Source organism: Triticum aestivum, chromosome 4B (assembly GCF_018294505.1).
Source record: "Triticum aestivum cultivar Chinese Spring chromosome 4B, IWGSC CS RefSeq v2.1, whole genome shotgun sequence".
Lineage (NCBI taxonomy): Eukaryota > Viridiplantae > Streptophyta > Magnoliopsida > Poales > Poaceae > Triticum > Triticum aestivum.
In genome coordinates this window covers 259,686,457-259,703,743 of record NC_057804.1, presented here as the reverse complement: position 1 = coordinate 259,703,743, position 17,287 = coordinate 259,686,457, and the positions used below count along the sequence as shown (strand labels likewise).

At 43.9% G+C, this 17,287-nt stretch overlaps 1 long non-coding RNA gene across 1 annotated transcript; it reads left to right on the top strand.

Moving 5' to 3' along the window:
- Nucleotides 1-1,932: 1,932 nt before the first annotated feature.
- LOC123091957 (uncharacterized) lies at nt 1,933-5,993 on the top strand. Its single transcript, XR_006443936.1, has 3 exons — nt 1,933-4,247; nt 5,339-5,486; nt 5,610-5,993. It is a non-coding gene; the product is annotated as an uncharacterized lncRNA (long non-coding RNA).
- The last annotated feature ends 11,294 nt before the right edge of the window (nt 5,994-17,287 follow it).

Sequence of the window (17,287 nt, the reverse complement as noted above, 5' to 3'; positions counted from 1 at the left end):
ATTTACATATAGCCCTAACTTGTTTATCTGGTATGAATTAGAAGATCTAACACGTACATAATGGATGAAAACGTGATGTCACTGATGCATCATATGGGCGTCCGCCATACATGCATGCATGCTCTTATCCATGGAGTTGGGCGAGTAAATCTGTTGCAGATGTACGTCGTTATAGTTGTCGTGCACCGTACAACGTCGTCGTCCTTGCCACCGCACTGGAACAGACATCCATTGGTAGTATGCAGTATGGAGTATGTCTTTTTTTTAAATGAGCATGGATTATGGAGTATATATATCCACCGAATTGTTTTGAGCAAGGGAGTGTATATACAGCAAAGTGTATGGAGTATGAAGTATATATACTTCTAACTTGTATGAAAGGTAGTATGGAGTATCTTTTTTTTTCAGCGGGAAGGTAGTATGGAGTATCTAAAAAAGTAGTACGTGATATGAAGTATGAAAGTTCATATATACTACTAAAAAAACTATGGAGTATATGCATTGCCATTTATATTTATATATACTTCTAACTTGTATGAAAGGTAGTATGGAGTATCTTTTTTTTCAGCGGGAAGGTAGTATGGAGTATTTAAAAAAGTAGTATGTGATATGAAGTATGAAAGTTCATATATACTACTAAAAAAACTATGGAGTATATGCATTGCCATTTATAGTTTGTGTACGGGAGGGAGTATATATGCGCTTCAAGAATGGAGAAGTGGGATGTTTAGCATAGCAGTATATGGATCTCCTAAATAAAAAAATAATGCCCTGTAAAAAAATACTCCACCAAGTAAATCTGAGGAGTCATATGCATGTCCGCCTCAGCCATGCTTGTTCGTATTCTTAATTAGATAGAAGTTTCCCATCACGTACATACATGTGATGCGGCCAAATCGAAGTTATATCTTCCCCATGACATAAGATCCCTACATACGTATCTTCATTTACAGGGAGTGGTAAGTACAAAAAAGTAGTATTATGTATGAAAATTATGTTACGGACATCAACACGTCCTACTTCATAGATGAATTCATGGATTCCTGAGTGTTTGATTGATGCAAGACTAATAAATGGAGGAGTATGTTCCAGCCGTCCTTGATGTTGAATCAGACCATGCATGCTCCCTGGCGGCAGGTCGATGCAGACATCATTGTGCATGTGTAGCACTAACAGAGAGTTAAATTAATCGACATCGTCCCCCGCCGGCGGCCGCGGCTGCAGGTCGGATGATCGCCGGAAAAAGACACCGGTGAAAAGAAACAAGAAGCTCGCTGGTGACCTTTTAAACGGAAAGGAAAGAATTAGCATGATGTAATGAAAAGCACGGAGCAAGGAAGAATCCCGTATGATGCAAGCATACCTGAATCATACCGGCGAGACTCACGACGACGACTGTCCGCCATCTCCAGCCGGTGAGGGATTTGTTCGCCCAGGCAGAACGGTAGATAGAAAAAATATCTGTTTGTTGTTGGTAACAAGAATATACTGACAAAGCTATTTTTTACGTGCATGAAACTATTTGGTTCGTTACTAGATGGATAAGGATGTACGAGCTGATAGAATTGCAATCAAATTTTTGGATAAGCTCCCGATCAGAACGTCCTGGATAAGCACCAAATAAACTAATCGAAATACTCCCTCCGTTCCAAAATAGATGACCCAACTTTATACTAACTTTATACTAATGCTAGTACAAAATTGAATCATCTATTTTGGAACGGAGGGAGTAATTAATAACAAGACCAAACGGGTCGGGTGGAACCTCGTCTAACCCATTACAATTCTGTAGGCGATCTAGAGTTTTGTAGCACGGTCAATCTAATCACATAAGATCAACGATGGATTTTTAGGTGGTAACTACCACTAGGTGGTAGGATGGATTTTACCCCGGTCCCCTATAGGACGTCGATCTGTTTCTCCGAGGCCCATCTCTTCTCTTATCCTAAATCGAGCCTCCCGGCGCCACTCCCGACCCAACCGCCGTCCCGTTCCACCTCCCGGCCATCGCGCCTGCCACCGCGCCCCACCTCCCGGCCATCCCGCCCACCACCGCGCACCACCTCCCGACCATGGCGCCCGCTGCCGCGCCCCACCTCCCGGCCATGGCGCCCGCCGCCGCGCACCACCTCCTGGTCATGGCGCCCGCCGCCGCGCCCCACCTCCCGGCCATGTCGCCTGCCTCTGCGCCCCACCTCCCGACCACGCGCCCGCCGCAGCGGCCCACCTCCCCGGACACGCGCCCCATCGCCGCACTCCTGCAACCACATCTCGGTGACGCGCCCAACCTTCTTCCTCCTCCTGCCACCTCCTGTCGCAGCGCACCACGCCAAGCACATCCCCTACCTCCTCCTCCTCTTGCTTGCTCCCAGTGAGGCACCGAGCGCCCGACCATCCCCTTCCACCTGCTCAGCATCCCCAATGCGACAGCGCAGAAAACCGTAGCTCGGCAGTCCACCCTCATGCTCCGCCATGGGTCTATCAGATAGCAAGATGCAGGGCACCTCTCTCTCTCTCTCTCTCAAATGATTTGCCGTATGGTCCAATTTTGTATCTTTGATTTTGTTCTTTCTTGAAGCTTGGATGAGAAAAACCTAAAAAATTGCAGAATGTTCCACCGTATGCACTTTGTTCATGTTCCTCTGTGAATTGATCAGTGATCATCGCGCTCGACTGTCTCCCTCCTGCCCCGTCTGTCCAGGTTTGGACTCACACCAGTTCAAGTAGTGATGTTGCAACAGGTTGGGGAACAATTTTGGAATCACGTATATATAGTGGTTGCTTGCAAATGAATTTGTCGTTGCTAGTACATTTTTGTACCAGATGATTCCAAGTGAATTGTCGTTTACTACTATCCACGATGTTCCTGCCATGTTTTGTTTTCATTTGAATTTACTATGTAACCACTGCTCATGGTAACATCAAACAATAAATTTTATATGCCTGGCATGTTTGATCTGATTTGACTCCATGACCATAGTGCAAAACAAAAATCTACAATATCCTTGCTAGCTTGCATCTCTAATTTAGTAAAATTGTCTCTAAAGTTTTGATTGCATCGCCATCTCCCGGTGGGGCTCTGCTGCCGGAGCACCCTGGACATTCAAGGGAGGTGAAGCCCAGGGTGCTCGTCGGAGCCCGTACTGGATCACGTACTGGAACCCTGACATGATGCAATTAGTCATTAGTGTCGACGACTGATTTATTTTGTTTTGTACAAGTTAAAACATCAGTGGCCATAGGGAAGGAGACCTTCCCAGATCGTGCCCCTGGACAATGCAACAACGAATTGGACGCCGTTTCCGCCTCTCTTCCAGCAGCGCCGATGTCCCCTTCTAGCTCAGCACCGGTTTCCCCGCCTCATGATACGGTCTGCAGGTGCTTGTGAGTTGTCTGCTAGGCGTTGTTTAAGTGTCATAGATGACGTGTTGTCTCCTGGCATCTGGATTAGCTGCCGACTGCAAATAAAAGGTTGGAACTTCCTGTCTATTTTGGTTGGTGAATACGTATTAACAAAATTTCTTTTCTACATGGTAGTTCAACTATTTCAAAAAACAAATTCTCTACACGATAGTTCATGTGCTGCTAGCAGATAAGTTCAAAGAACAAACCGCCACAAGTACTTAATTTCAAATCATTTTATTTTGTTTAATTTCAATCAGCTCTACTACATACGCTATTCAAGTTCAGAGCTAACGACATCATCAGTTCGGACATGAAACCAAATTTCAAATTAAAACCCCAAAAGGGTTAACTTCTATAAGTCCATGTTCCCATACCGAGGTCGTTCAAAAAACCAGATCATAAAAGTCCACTGTTTCATTTTGCAGGTTCAGAAAGAAAAATTGATGTTGTTTTTGCCATTTTCAAAATTGCTCTTAAACAAAAAGTTCAATATTAAACGTTTTGTGCCTGTCCTTACATTAGCTAGTCTTTCACCATGTCCAGATAGTGCCTAGGAGAAGTGAAGATAAGGTTTATATTTATGTTTATGATAGTTGAAAGATTAGGTGTAAAAAATATTTTCTTGCAGGCTACTGAATGTTTCAATTCGTTGTGTGTGAATTTTGTTGTAGCAAAATATTTTCTCTTCCTCTATAAATCTCCCTCCTGTCACTAATTTATTTTCTCTCTGAATACAACACGAGGGAGGCTGGAGAGACTGCAGACCGGTGACAAGAACCACTCTTTAGTTCTGCTATTCGTGTATTGGAAGTACATATCCTCTATCCAGGCAGGAGGTAGAGGTAATTTCTCCCCTAATGCATGTGTCATGCGTGCCTTTTTTTGGACACACAAAGTCACTAACTGTCCTCGTTAGTAACTGCAAGTTGAACCACTACGAAGTGGCATTTGCAGAAATATTGTGTTGATACTTTTCTTAGTTGTAATCCTGTGAACCATTTAATTAAACGGATTGCCACTCCCTTTCCTATATAAAGGATATGATTGATGTGATGCAGTAATTCTTTCATTTCCATTACTAGCAAGTAAACAATTACTAGTTCATACTGATGCATAATTTTATGCATATGACAATTAAAAAAGAAACCATTTGGAGAACAACAGTCCACGGCCGTTAGCTCCTATTTCCACTATAGTGGTTGGGTTGCCGTTTTCCTCATCCTTCCCAGTGCACGACAAACCAGCCCACATGTTGTTGCCGTTCGCACCCCAAAATAGCTTTGGCTCTTCCTCAAGCAACCATTTGGAGAACCTTTTGGTGTTTTTTCTGCTGGTGATTGATTTAGCAATTTGTAGCTATCTTGCGTATTGAACCTGAAAGTTCAAGATTGTTGTAGATTCAATTCTTGTTGTACAAATGTCCAAGAGTCTAGTGACATCTCTAATTGATGTACTGTGGTCCTGCATCTCCAATGTATGTTGCTCAGCATCCTCCCAATCCGCTCAATATCGTCCTGCTCCGGAGCATGCTTCAGTTCAACAAAAAGCTCTAGAAAAGTTCAGAGTTCAGAGTACTTTGCATTTGTGGGCTAAAGTATATTATTTTTTATAATTCTACATCATAATCACCTATAATATTAGCTTATGTCCTCCATCATTATTCTGATTGCCGTGTATACTGTACTCCCACCGTCCCCAGCTAGAGAACTGCATGTTACACTTGCACCCTTCAGATACATATATTAGTACATACAGTATGTGAGGAGCCTGCAGTTTCTTAATCTAATAATGCGCTCCATTGAGTTATTCGCCTTATGCTAAGTTTGTGATAATGTGATAAAGATGACAGGCAAGTTACTGTTTTGTATGAGTGTACACACATTTGTTTGTTCGTGAATTAATTACATGCGTTTCTGAAAATATTTGTTGGCAGTACTTGCTTATATGTTGAAGATTTCTGCTGGAAACGAGTTCATTATTTTGCCCCTAGACTTGTAGACGGAGTGTTGGCGAAGACAGCTATGGAGAGGAAACTGTATATGGTGAAGAATTGGGAGCCAGAAGAGCAAAGCCGATAGCAGGTGGCCCAAACTCTAGCTCAACTGAACTTTGCATAAATAAATCCTCCTCTATCTATGGGTGTTTGGCCAATCTTCTGGTTCAGGGCCTTAACTGAACTTAATTGGAAAGATGTTGTGCTGTAGGGCCGAGCAGAAGATGTCGCCAATGTTGTTGGGTCATGGGAGAACACCAAGTAGAAGGCGGTCCTTGACGTGAAGCTCTGAATGCCAGAGGTCTCGACTCTGAATCTGGACCTTGCCTAGTTGCCTTTTTTGTGTTAGCTAGATCAGTACTAGTGCTCAGTAGTACGACAAGTAGCAGTACTGATCAGTACGACTTACACAATACTAGTACTGATCACTACTATTTTTAATGTTAAAAGTAACATCCATACTGTATTTATGAGTCATACTGACAAGGATGTCGTCTACAATTCTAAACTTATTGTTGACTCGTACTAGTACTGATGAAATGGGAAGCAAGTGTCACATGAATCCTCAATTGAATGGGAAGGAAGGTTGCAATGAGACCCTGGGAAATCACTATTTATTCTATCCTTGGTTCTTAGAAAAACATGGAAACAATTCTCTGTGTGTTAGAATATCAGTCCATGTGTGAGAAGAACATGTTTCCTATATGAAAAATTAATACATTATTATCAGTTCAATGTGTATTTCGTCATTAGTTCATATAGAATAACCGTAAAAATATATTTTGATGTGTGTTGGAGAGGGTTCAGCTTTATATTATATATGGTAGCTCACTCCCTCCGTGGCAAATAATGATTTTTCGTCAATGCAATCCACAATCCAGTACATGGTGTACCTTTTTACTAAGAGTACAAGTCCGAGTTTGCAATCTTTTGATGATTTGGTATCTGCTGGAGAAGGACCACTCATAAGGAATATGTATGGGAAAATTTCACTTAATCTGCTACTCAAGGTCATACGTAAAAGTTGGAAGGCTGTCGTAGAGCAAGTTCTAGATCAAAGGGTGTAATTTCTGTTTCAAATTACTGCCAGTATTGGATTTTGTACTATGGACAAATGTTGACAATTGTTTCTTGTATGTGTTGCCATTCCATTTTTTGATATATCTGCTACTCAAGTTATTTCCTAAAAGCAACTGTATATACTTCCGATCGTGTATGGAAAGTTCATGTATTGTTAGCATATAAGTTCAAAAAATTAAACGTGGTTAGTTCGTCTATGAAATTAAAGGAAGTGCTAACAAAAATAAAACACAAAACATTTTTTGGGAAATAAATTCAGCATATTCAACTATATAACGCATGCAAATTCGGTGATGATGACACGTCTAAACACATTTTAGATTAAAACTTAAAAGTTTCACTTCTACAAGTTCACGTGCTGGACTCCAAAACTCATAAACATGTGTACTCTGAAAAATACCTCAGTACAAACAAACACATAGATCAGTACGTTTAAGTGCTCAACCCCTAATCATTTTGGACCGTGAAAATTATCTCATTATAAACAAATTCGGTAATTTAGTAGCAGTTTGACGGAAATTTGCATCAGTTTTGACTCGAGGCGCAATAAATTTGCAAACAAATTTGATAGCAATAAAGGTTTGAAGAAAAAAAGCAACTTAATAAATGGAAAAATCTACAAGTTCACAAATAAAAAAATTGTAAGTTCAAACATGACGTCCTAGATAAGTTTAGGAAAAAGCTCAAACAAAAAAAACACAAAATTTCAAATGGCAAAAGTTCAAGTCGCAGAATGAGAGAAGTCCAAAACATCATTGCAAAAAAGAAAAATTGAACTCTTTAAAAAACACGCTCAGTACAAAACAATATAAACATCCGTTCAAGTACTCTTTTCTCGGAACCATTCAAAACTACTGTGAAAAATACCTCAGTTCAAACAAACAAATAGATCAGTACGAGTACTCTGTTTTTTAACCGAAAAAACAACACGATGGGTCTCACCGTATTCAAAATTACTCTTAAACAGTTGCGAATTTGAGAAAACCTTCAACATGGATAAGTTTCGCATTTTCGATAGCTATCCAACGATATATTATTTGCCCCATTTCGACAAACTTTAAAAAACGCGTTCAAAATCAAATTTGACCATATTCGAATTCGTTTTTAAACCGTAAGGAATTGGAAAAACATTTCAATACAAATCAGTTGCGCAGTTTCCGTAGCTTTCCAACGCCATATCATTTGCGTCAATCCGACAAACCATTTGCAAAAAATCGCGAAAATATGTTTCGCCCAGAGTTTCACCATTTTCCAAATTACTTTTAAATCATATAGAATTAGAAAAAAACAGTACATATATGGAAGATGCGGATTTTTACCAGCTTTCCAAGGCCATCTTATTTGCTCAATTCCGAAAAATCGTTTGAAAATTGAGTACAAAATATGATTCACGTTTTCGATTTTGATAAAAACGGTCTTTTCGAAACTGCTCTTAAACCATAATGATTTTGCAAAAACGTTCAATATACTTGAAATATGGTTGTCAAGAGCTTTCCAACGATATATTACACGCTCCGTTCCGACAAAAAAATTGCATCAGTACAACCACTTTGAAAACATCAGTACAACCGCTTCGAAGACATCAGTACAACCGCCTGAAACCGTCAGTTCGAGTAGGGTAACAGAATAATATTCTGTTACGCGTAACAGAATAGTCCAGATGTATATATATATATATATATATATATATATATATATATATATATATATATATATATACGGCCGCACAGGAGACACAATAATACTTTCGGGCAAAAAGTATAAATATAGCCTTATAACCAAAATAACATTGTTTTTACAATGATTCGATTTGTCACTCGAACAAGACATTTTTCGAGCACTGCGCCTCTATTAGGCGGGCGACCTGCAAGTAGTGCTCGGCCGGATATTGGCCTCCCGCCGGATTCTGAGTCGCTACAATGGTGGCCTACATATCCGTCCAATAGGCTTTAACGCGGGCAAGAGCCATTCGTGCACCCTCTATGCACGTCGACCTCTTCATGGCATCGATCTGAGGCACGACCCCAAGGAATTGTTGCACCAAACCAAAGTAACTGTCCGGCTTAGGCCCCTTCGGCCAAAGATGGTCTATTACAGACCGCATTGCAAGCCCGGACAGCCTATGCAGCTCCGCCACAGCAGCCATCTTCTCACTTAACGGCAGCGGGCGTGCGGGGGCATTGAATTGCGACCAGAAAAGCTTCTCCATATTACCTTGATCCTCGAAAAACTTGGCTGCATCAGCTGTACTCTTCGCCAAGTCCGCATACGCATCTGCAGGACTCCAGCATCCATCCAGGGGAGCATACTTCGGATCCAAAAACTTCGTCCGCAGTAAGTAGGAGCCCCCAGCCGCGATTTTACCGGCCTGTGAAGCTCCTCCCTCACACCCCTGACCTTGGTCTGCATCTCCTTGGTGGCATTAAGTGCCTTGTTCAGGTCGGCCGAACTAGCCTTATGCTCCTTTTCAAGGAGTTCATACCGGTCGGCGGCATTTTTCAACTCCACAGCCATTTCGGCTATCTTTTCCTCGCTTCGGCGATGAGCAGCCTGTTCAGCTCTCAATTCTTCGGCCGCCTTTAGGGTAGCCGCACTACTAACCCGAGCTTATTCCTTGGCCTGGGCAAGTTCCGCCCTCAGGGCTTCCACGGCAGCAGCACCATCTGCAGTCCAAACATATTGCATTAATATTATGCCACTCTCATATTTTCCTATACAACATAATAAGGAAAGCAGAGCACATACCTTGTGACTCGTTCAGCCGCTCGTTCACCAACGTGATATCGGCATCAATAGATCCAATTTGCCTCCTTAGTTCGGCAACTTCAACGGACTGTTCGGCAGCCGGATCCTTAGATACCTGCGTATATGTACAGCGCAATCAGTACTTAAACAAAATGATCCTCCGCTTGCCGCCTAGGGCGGGCAACCAGAGTCTCAGGGACTACTATCCATATGAAGCACACCTAGCGCGTGCCTCACTGCCAAAAATTGGGTATTTTTCACTACATACCTCAAAGCCTCTGAGCAAACTCATAAATGCTTCATTGAAACCGCTTGTGGCGGATGAAATCTTCTTGAGCACCACGCTCATTAATGAGCGGTGCTCCTCCGAGACCGCAGCTCGCTCCAGAAGTCCTGTCAGTATGTCCACCCGGACATCGAACTGTGCCAGACCCTTCTCATCGCCCCCCATGGGAGCCGAACGCCCCGGGCTCAGGGCAGCTGACGGATTAGCTTCTGACTTCGGCAAACCCGGAATCCTCCGTGATGACACCTCGGTGTCGCCCGCCTCATGAGGCAGAGAGGCTGGTGGGGTCTCACTCTCCATCATCTCCGGAGGAAGATCCCCCGAGGACGAACTCTGTTGAGAAGAGCTGCTAGCCGGACTGCAAAGAATGAATCATGGTTAGTGTACTCGGAGAAAAATAGTACCTTTGAATTTATGGTTAACTTACAGCTCGGTGGAGGGCTAGCCCGTTGGTGGGAACGACGCAGTGAGGGTGCCCGTCAGGGCAGAGCCCCTGGTGATACCTTTTTTCCCTTGCTTGGGCATCTCCGTCTCCAAGTCTTCGGAGGCGGCCCTCTTCTTCCCGCGCGGGGAGGAGGCTTTAGCCTCCCCTTCCCGACTATCCTCCTCAGGGGAGGTAACAATTCCCCCGGTTTGGATGCGCAGCGTGTGAAGTTTGGCTTCTCTGTTCTTCCCCTTATCTTTCCCTGAGGGCATTCTGCTGAGCACCCGGTCAAGCATCTTGGCAATGGTTGGACTAGGCGAGCCTTCGGGAAGTGGCGCCGGACACCTGATTCTCTCCGCTTTGCTGAGCCATTCCTGGCCATGGAAGATTTTCAGAATAACAACTATGACAAATATAAAACAAAATGTCCGGTATCAAGGTTACTTACTTGGGTATCTAGGCGATTGCAGCTTAGGCCCGCATCCTTAGTGGTGTCTGGACACTCTACTTGTGGTCCGAAGAATAATTTACACATCCCTTCGAGCTTCAAGCCGAACAAGTGCTTAACAGTCCACGAGCCCTTTGGATTGAACTCCCACATCCGGAGAGGCCGGCGTTGGCACGACAACATCCGTCGGATTAACATCACTTGAATTATGCTGACAAGGTTAATGTCCCTCCCAAGAAGCTCCCGGATACGGCTCTGCAGTATTGGTACATCGCCAGCGGGCCCCCAATTCCATCCTATGTCGGTCCAAGACGCCAGTTGTGACGGAGGGCCCGAGCGGAACTCGGGGGCGGCCACCCACTTTGTGCCTCTGGGAGTCGTGACATAAAACCACCTCCGTTGCCATACATCGGATACTTCTGGGAAAGAACCCTCTGGCCATGGGGCATCGACGTTCCTGCTTATTATGGCACCTCCGCACTCCGCAGGTCGCCCCTCGATCATCTATGGCTTCACATTGAAGGTCTTGAGCCATAAGCCGAAGTGCGGAGTGACGTGGAGAAAAGCCTCGCACACAATGATGAACGACGAGATATGGAGGATAGCGTCTGGAGCTAGATCATGAAAATCTAACCCGTAATAGAACGTGAGCCCCCTCACAAAGGGATCGAGGGTGAGGCCCAAGCCGCGGAGGAAGTGAGGAACAAACACGACGCTCTCATTGGACTCCGGTGTAGGGATGACTTGCCCCTAGAGCGGGAAGCCTATGCTGGATGTCAGCGGTCAGATATCCGACCTCCCTGAGCCTCGCAATGTCCTCCTCTTGGATCGAGGAGGCCACCCAACGGCCTTGAGGGTTGGATCCGGACATATTGGAGGATCTGGGGTGTTGGAGCTTAGGTCTTGGGTGTTAGAACTCGAGGTGCGAGAAGGCGCAAGGGAGGTGGAAAAGAGGCATAGGCCTTGGCCTCTTTATAAAGGGGGTGAATATCAAGAGTCCTCAGCGTGACCGCTTGGGGCTTATCTAAAAACACACGGAGTCATACCAACAGTCGTCGTGGGGTTACGCATGCCCATATTGATGGAAGATCCCGTAATAAGAGGAACACGATCTCTGCTTTGGCAGGGCGTGCCAATAAAACCGCCTCGCAACGCGAGTCGGGGTGGGGCGAGAAACGCCGGTTCGAGTTGGACCGGGCCACAATGCAAGGGCATGATGTACAAAGATTGCTAGTAGATTAGATTTATGCTATGTTCCCTACAATAGTATGTGAGGATCATCTCGCAAATCCGGACATGGTCTAAGTATTTGATAATTACTTTGGAGTATTCGGAGATGGAACCCGCCTTGCAATGCCGAAGACAAGACTGCGCGCCGGACTCATCGTCATTGAAGCCTGGTTCAGGGGCTACTGAGGGAGTCCTGGATTAGGGGGTATCCGAACTGCCGGACTATATACTTTGTCCGGACTATTGAAGCATGAAGATACAACACTCAAGACTCCGTTCCGTGTCCGGATGGGACTCTCCTTTGCGTGGAAGACAAACTTGGCAATCCGGATATTATATTTCCTTCCTTGTAACTAACTCCATGTAAACCCTAGCCCTCCCCGGTGTCTATATAAACCAGAGAGGTTGGTCCTTAGAAGGCCGATCACAATTACAATCATAATCATCATAGGCTAGCTTCTAGGGTTTAGCCTCTACGATCTCGTGGTAGATCTACTCTTGTACTACTCATATCATCAATATTAATCAAGCAGGAAGTAGGGTTTTACCTCCATCGAGAGGGCCCGAACCTGGGTAAACATTGTGTCCCTTGCCTCCTGTTACCATCAGCCTAAGATGTACAGATCGGGACCCCCTACCCGAGATCCGCCGGTTTTGACACCGACAACGCCCCCCTTTCCTTCCCCTCTCTCTCCTCCTTCCCCCTTCTCCTACTCCTACTAGGAAAGGAGGAGTCCTACTCCCAGTGGGAGTAGGACTCCCCCGTTGGCGTGCCCTCCTCCTAGCCGTCCGCCTCCCCCCTAGCTCCTTTATATACGGGGGCGGGGGGGGACCCCAAGACAGACAAGTTGATCATTGATCTTTAGCCGTGTCTGGTGCCCCCCTCCACCATAATCCACCTCGGTCATATCGTAGCGGTTCTTAGGCGAAGCCCTGCGTCGGTAGCTTCATCAACACCGTCATCACGCCGTCGTGCTGACGGAACTCTCCCTCGAAGCTCTACTAGATCGTGAGTTCATGGGACGTCACTGAGTTGAACGTGTGCAGATCGCGGAGGTGCCATATGTTCGGTGCTTGGATCGGTCGATCGTGAAGATGTATGACTACATCAACCGCGTTGTCATAACGCTTCCGCTTATGGTCTATGAGGGTACGTGGACAACACTCTCCCCTCTCGTTGCTATGCATCACCATGATCTTGCGTGTGCGTAGGAATTTTTTTGAAATTACTACGTTCCCCAACAGTGGCATCAGAGCCAGGTTTATGCATAGATGTTATATGCACGAGTAGAACACAAGTGAGTTGTGGGCGATACAAGTCATACTGCTTACCAGCATGTCATACTTTGATTCGGCGGTATTGTTGGATGAAGCGGCCCGGACCGACATTACGTGTACGCTTACGCGAGACTGGTTCTACCGACGTGCTTTGCACATAGGTGGCTGGCGGGTGTCAGTTTCTCCAACTTTAGTTGAATCGAGTGTGGGTACGCCCGGTCCTTGTGAAGGTTAAAACAGCACAAACTTGACAAAATATCATTGTGGTTTTGATGCATAGGTAAGAACGGTTCTTGCTCAGCCCGTAGCAGCCACGTAAAACTTGCAACAACAAAGTAGAGGACATCTAACTTGTTTTTGCAGGGCATGTTATGATGCGATATGGTCAAGGCATGATGCTAAATTTTACTGTATGAGATGATCATGTTTTGTAACAGAGTTATCGGCAATTGGCAGGAGTCATATGGTTGTCGCTTTATTGTATGCAATGCAATCGCCCTGTAATTGCTTTACTTTATCACTAAGCGGTAGCAATAGTCGTAGAAGCAATAGTTGGCGAGACGACAATGATGCTACGATGGAGATTAAGGTGTCGCGCTGGTGACGATGGTGATCATGACGGTGCTTTGGAGATGGAGATCAAAGGCATAAGATGATGATGGCCATATCATATCACTTATATTGATTGCATGCGATGTTTATCCTTTATGCATCTTATTCTGCTTTGATTGACGGTAGCATTATAAGATGATCTCTCACTAAATTTCAAGGTACAAGTGTTCTCCCTGAGTATGCATCGTTGCCAAAGTTCGTCGTGACGAGACACCACGTGATGATCGGGTGTGATAAGCTCAACGTTCACCTACAATGGGTGCAAGCCAGTTTTGCACACACAGAAATACTCGGGTTAAACTTGACGAGCCTAGCATATGCAGATATGGCCTCGGAACACTGAGACCGAAAGGTCGAACATGAATCATGTAGTAGATATGATCAAGATAGTGATGTTCACCATTGGGAACTACTCCATCTCACGTGATCACTTAGATGATTAGAGGGATGTCTATCTAAGTGGGAGTTCTTAAGTAATATGATTAATTGAACTTAAATTTATCATGAACTTAGTACCTGATAGTATTTTTTGCTTGTCTACGTTGTTGTAGATAGATGGCCCGTGTTGTTGTTCCGTTGAATTTTAATGCGTTCCTTGAGAAAGCAAAGTTGAAAGATGATGGTAGCAATTACAAGGACTGGGTCTATAACTTGAGGATTATCCTCATTGTTGCACAGAAGAATTACGTCCTAGAAGCACCGCTGGGTGACAGGCCTGCTGCAGATGCAACTGACAATGTTAAGAACGTCTCGCAGAGCAAAGCTGATGACTACTCGATAGTTCAGTGTGCCATGCTTTACGGCTTAGAACCGGGACTTCAATGACGTTTTGAACGTCATGGGGCATATGAGATGTTCCAGGAGTTGAAGTTAATATTTCACGCAAATGCCCGGTTTGAGAGATATGAAGTCTCCAATAAGTTCTATAGCTGCAAGATGGAGGAGAATAGTTCTGTCAGTGAACATATACTCAAAATGTCTAGGTATAATAGTCACTTGATTCAACTGGGAGTTAATCTTCCTGATGATAGTGTCATTGATAGAATTCTTCAATCACTGCCACCAAGCTACAAGAGCTTCGTGATGAACTATAATATGCAAGGGATGGAAAAGACTATTCCCGAGCTTTTCACGATGCTAAAGGCTGCGGAGGTAGAAATCAAGAAGGAGCATCAAGTGTTGATGGTCAACAAGACCACTAGTTTCAAGAAAAAGGGTAAAGGGAAGAAGAAGGGGAACTTCAAGAAGAACGGCCAACAAGTTGCCGCTCGGGAGAAGAAACCCAAGTCTGGACCTAAGCCTGAGACTGAGTGCTTCTACTGCAAAGGGACTGGCCACTGGAAGCGGAACTGCCCCAAGTATTTGGCGGATAAGAAGGATCGCAAGGTGAACAAAGGTATATGTGATATACATGTTATTGATGTGTACCTTACTAGAGCTCGCAGTAGCACCTGGGTATTTGATACTGGTTTTGTTGCTAATATTTGCAACTCGAAACAGGGACTACGGATTGAGTGAAGATTGGCTAAGGACAAGGTGATGATGCGCGTGGGAAATGGTTCCAAAGTCGATGTGATCGCCGTCGACACGCTACCTCTACATCTACCTTCGGGATTAGTTTTAGACCTGAATAATTGTTATTTGGTGCCACCGTTAAGCATGAACGTTATATCTAGATATTGTTTGATGTGAGACGGTTATTCATTTAAATCTGAGAATATTGGTTGTTCTATTTATATGAGTAATATCTTTTATGGTCATGCACCCTTAAAGAGTGGTTTATTTGTCTTGAATCTCAATAGTAGTGATACACATATTCATAATGTTGAAGCCCAAAAGATGCAGAGTTGATAATGATAGTGCAACTTATTTGTCGCACTGCCGTTTGGGTCATATTGGTGTAAAGCGCATGAAGAAACTCCATACTGATGGACTTCTGGAATCACTTGATTATGAATCACTTGGTACTTGCGAACCATGCCTCATGGGCAAGATGACTAAAACGCCATTCTCCGGAACAATGGAGCGAGCAACGGATTTGTTCGAAATCATACATACTAATGTGTGTGGTCCAATGAATATTGAGGCTCGTGGTGGGTATCATTATTTTCTCACCTTCATAGATGATTTGAGCAGATATGGGTATATCTACTTAATGAAACATAAGTCTGAAACATTCGAAAAGTTCAAAGAATTTCAGAGTGAAGTGGAAAATCATCGTAACAAGAAAATAAAGTTTCTACAATCTCATCGTGGAGGAGAATATTTGAGTTACGAGTTTGGTTTACATTTGAAACAATGCGGAATAGTTTCGCCACTAACGCCATCGGGAACACCACAGCGTAATGGTGTGTCCGAACGTCGTAATCGTACTTTACTAGATATGGTGCGATCTATGATGTCTCTTACTGATTTACCGCTATCGTTGGGGTTATGCTTTAGAGAAGGCTGCATTCACGTTAAATAGGGCACCATCAAAATCCATTGAGACGACGCCTTATGAACTATGGTTTGGCAAGAAACCAAAGTTGTCGTTTCTTAAAGTTTGGGGTTGTGATGCTTATGTGGAAAAGCTTCAACCTGATAAGCTCGAACCCAAATCAGAGAAATGTGTCTTCATAGGATACCCAAAGGAGACTGTTGGGTACACCTTCTATCATAGGTCCGAAGGCAAAACATTCGTTGCTAAGAATGAATCCTTTCTAGAGAATAGTTTCTCTCGAAAGAAGTGAGTGGGAGGAAAGTAGAACTTGATGAGGTAATTGTACCTGCTCCCTTATTGGAAAGTAATTCATCACAAAAACCAGTTCCTGTGATGCCTATACCACTTAGTGAGGAAGTTAATGATATTGATCAAGAAACTTCAGATCAAGTTACTACCGAACCTCGTAGGTCAACTAGAGTAAGATCCGCACCAGAGTGGTACGGTAATCCTATTCTGGAAGTCATGTTGCTTGACCATGGCGAACCTACAAACTATGAAGAAGTGATGGTGAGCCCAGATTCCAAAAAATGGCTTGAGGCCATGAAATCTGAGATGGGATTCATGTATGAGAACAAAGTGTGGACTTTGGTTGACTTGCCCGATGATCGGCAAGCCATCAAGAATAAATGGATCTTCAAGAAGAAGACTAACGCTGATGGTATTGTTGCTGTCTACAAAGCTCGACTTGTTGCAAAAGGTTCTCAACAAGTTCAAGGGGTTGACTACGATGAGACTTTCTCACCCGTAGCGATGCTTAAGTCTGTCTGAATCATGTTAGCTATTGCATATGATTATGAAATTTGGCAAATGGATGTCAAAACTGCATTCTTGAATGGATTTCTAAGAGTTGTATATGATGCAACCAGAAGGTTTTATCGATCCGAAAGGTGCTAACAAAGTGTGCAAGCTCCAGCGATCCATTTATGGACTGGTGCAAGCCTCTCGGAGTTGGAATAAACGTTTTGATAGTGTGATCAAAGCATATGGTTTTATACAGACTTTTGGGGAAGCCTGTATTTACAAGAAAGTGAGTGGGAGCTCTGTAGCATTTCTAATACTATATGTAGATGACATCTTGTTGATTGGAAATCATATGGAATTTCTGGATAGCATAAAAGGATACTTGAATAAGAGTTTTACAATGAAAGACCTTGGTGAAGCTGCTTACATATTGGGCATCAAGATCTATAGAGATAGACCAAGATGCTTGATAGGACTTTCACAAAGCACATACCTTGATAAAGTTTTGAAAAAGTTTAAAATGGATCAAGCAAAGAAAGGGTTCTTGCTTGTGTTACAAG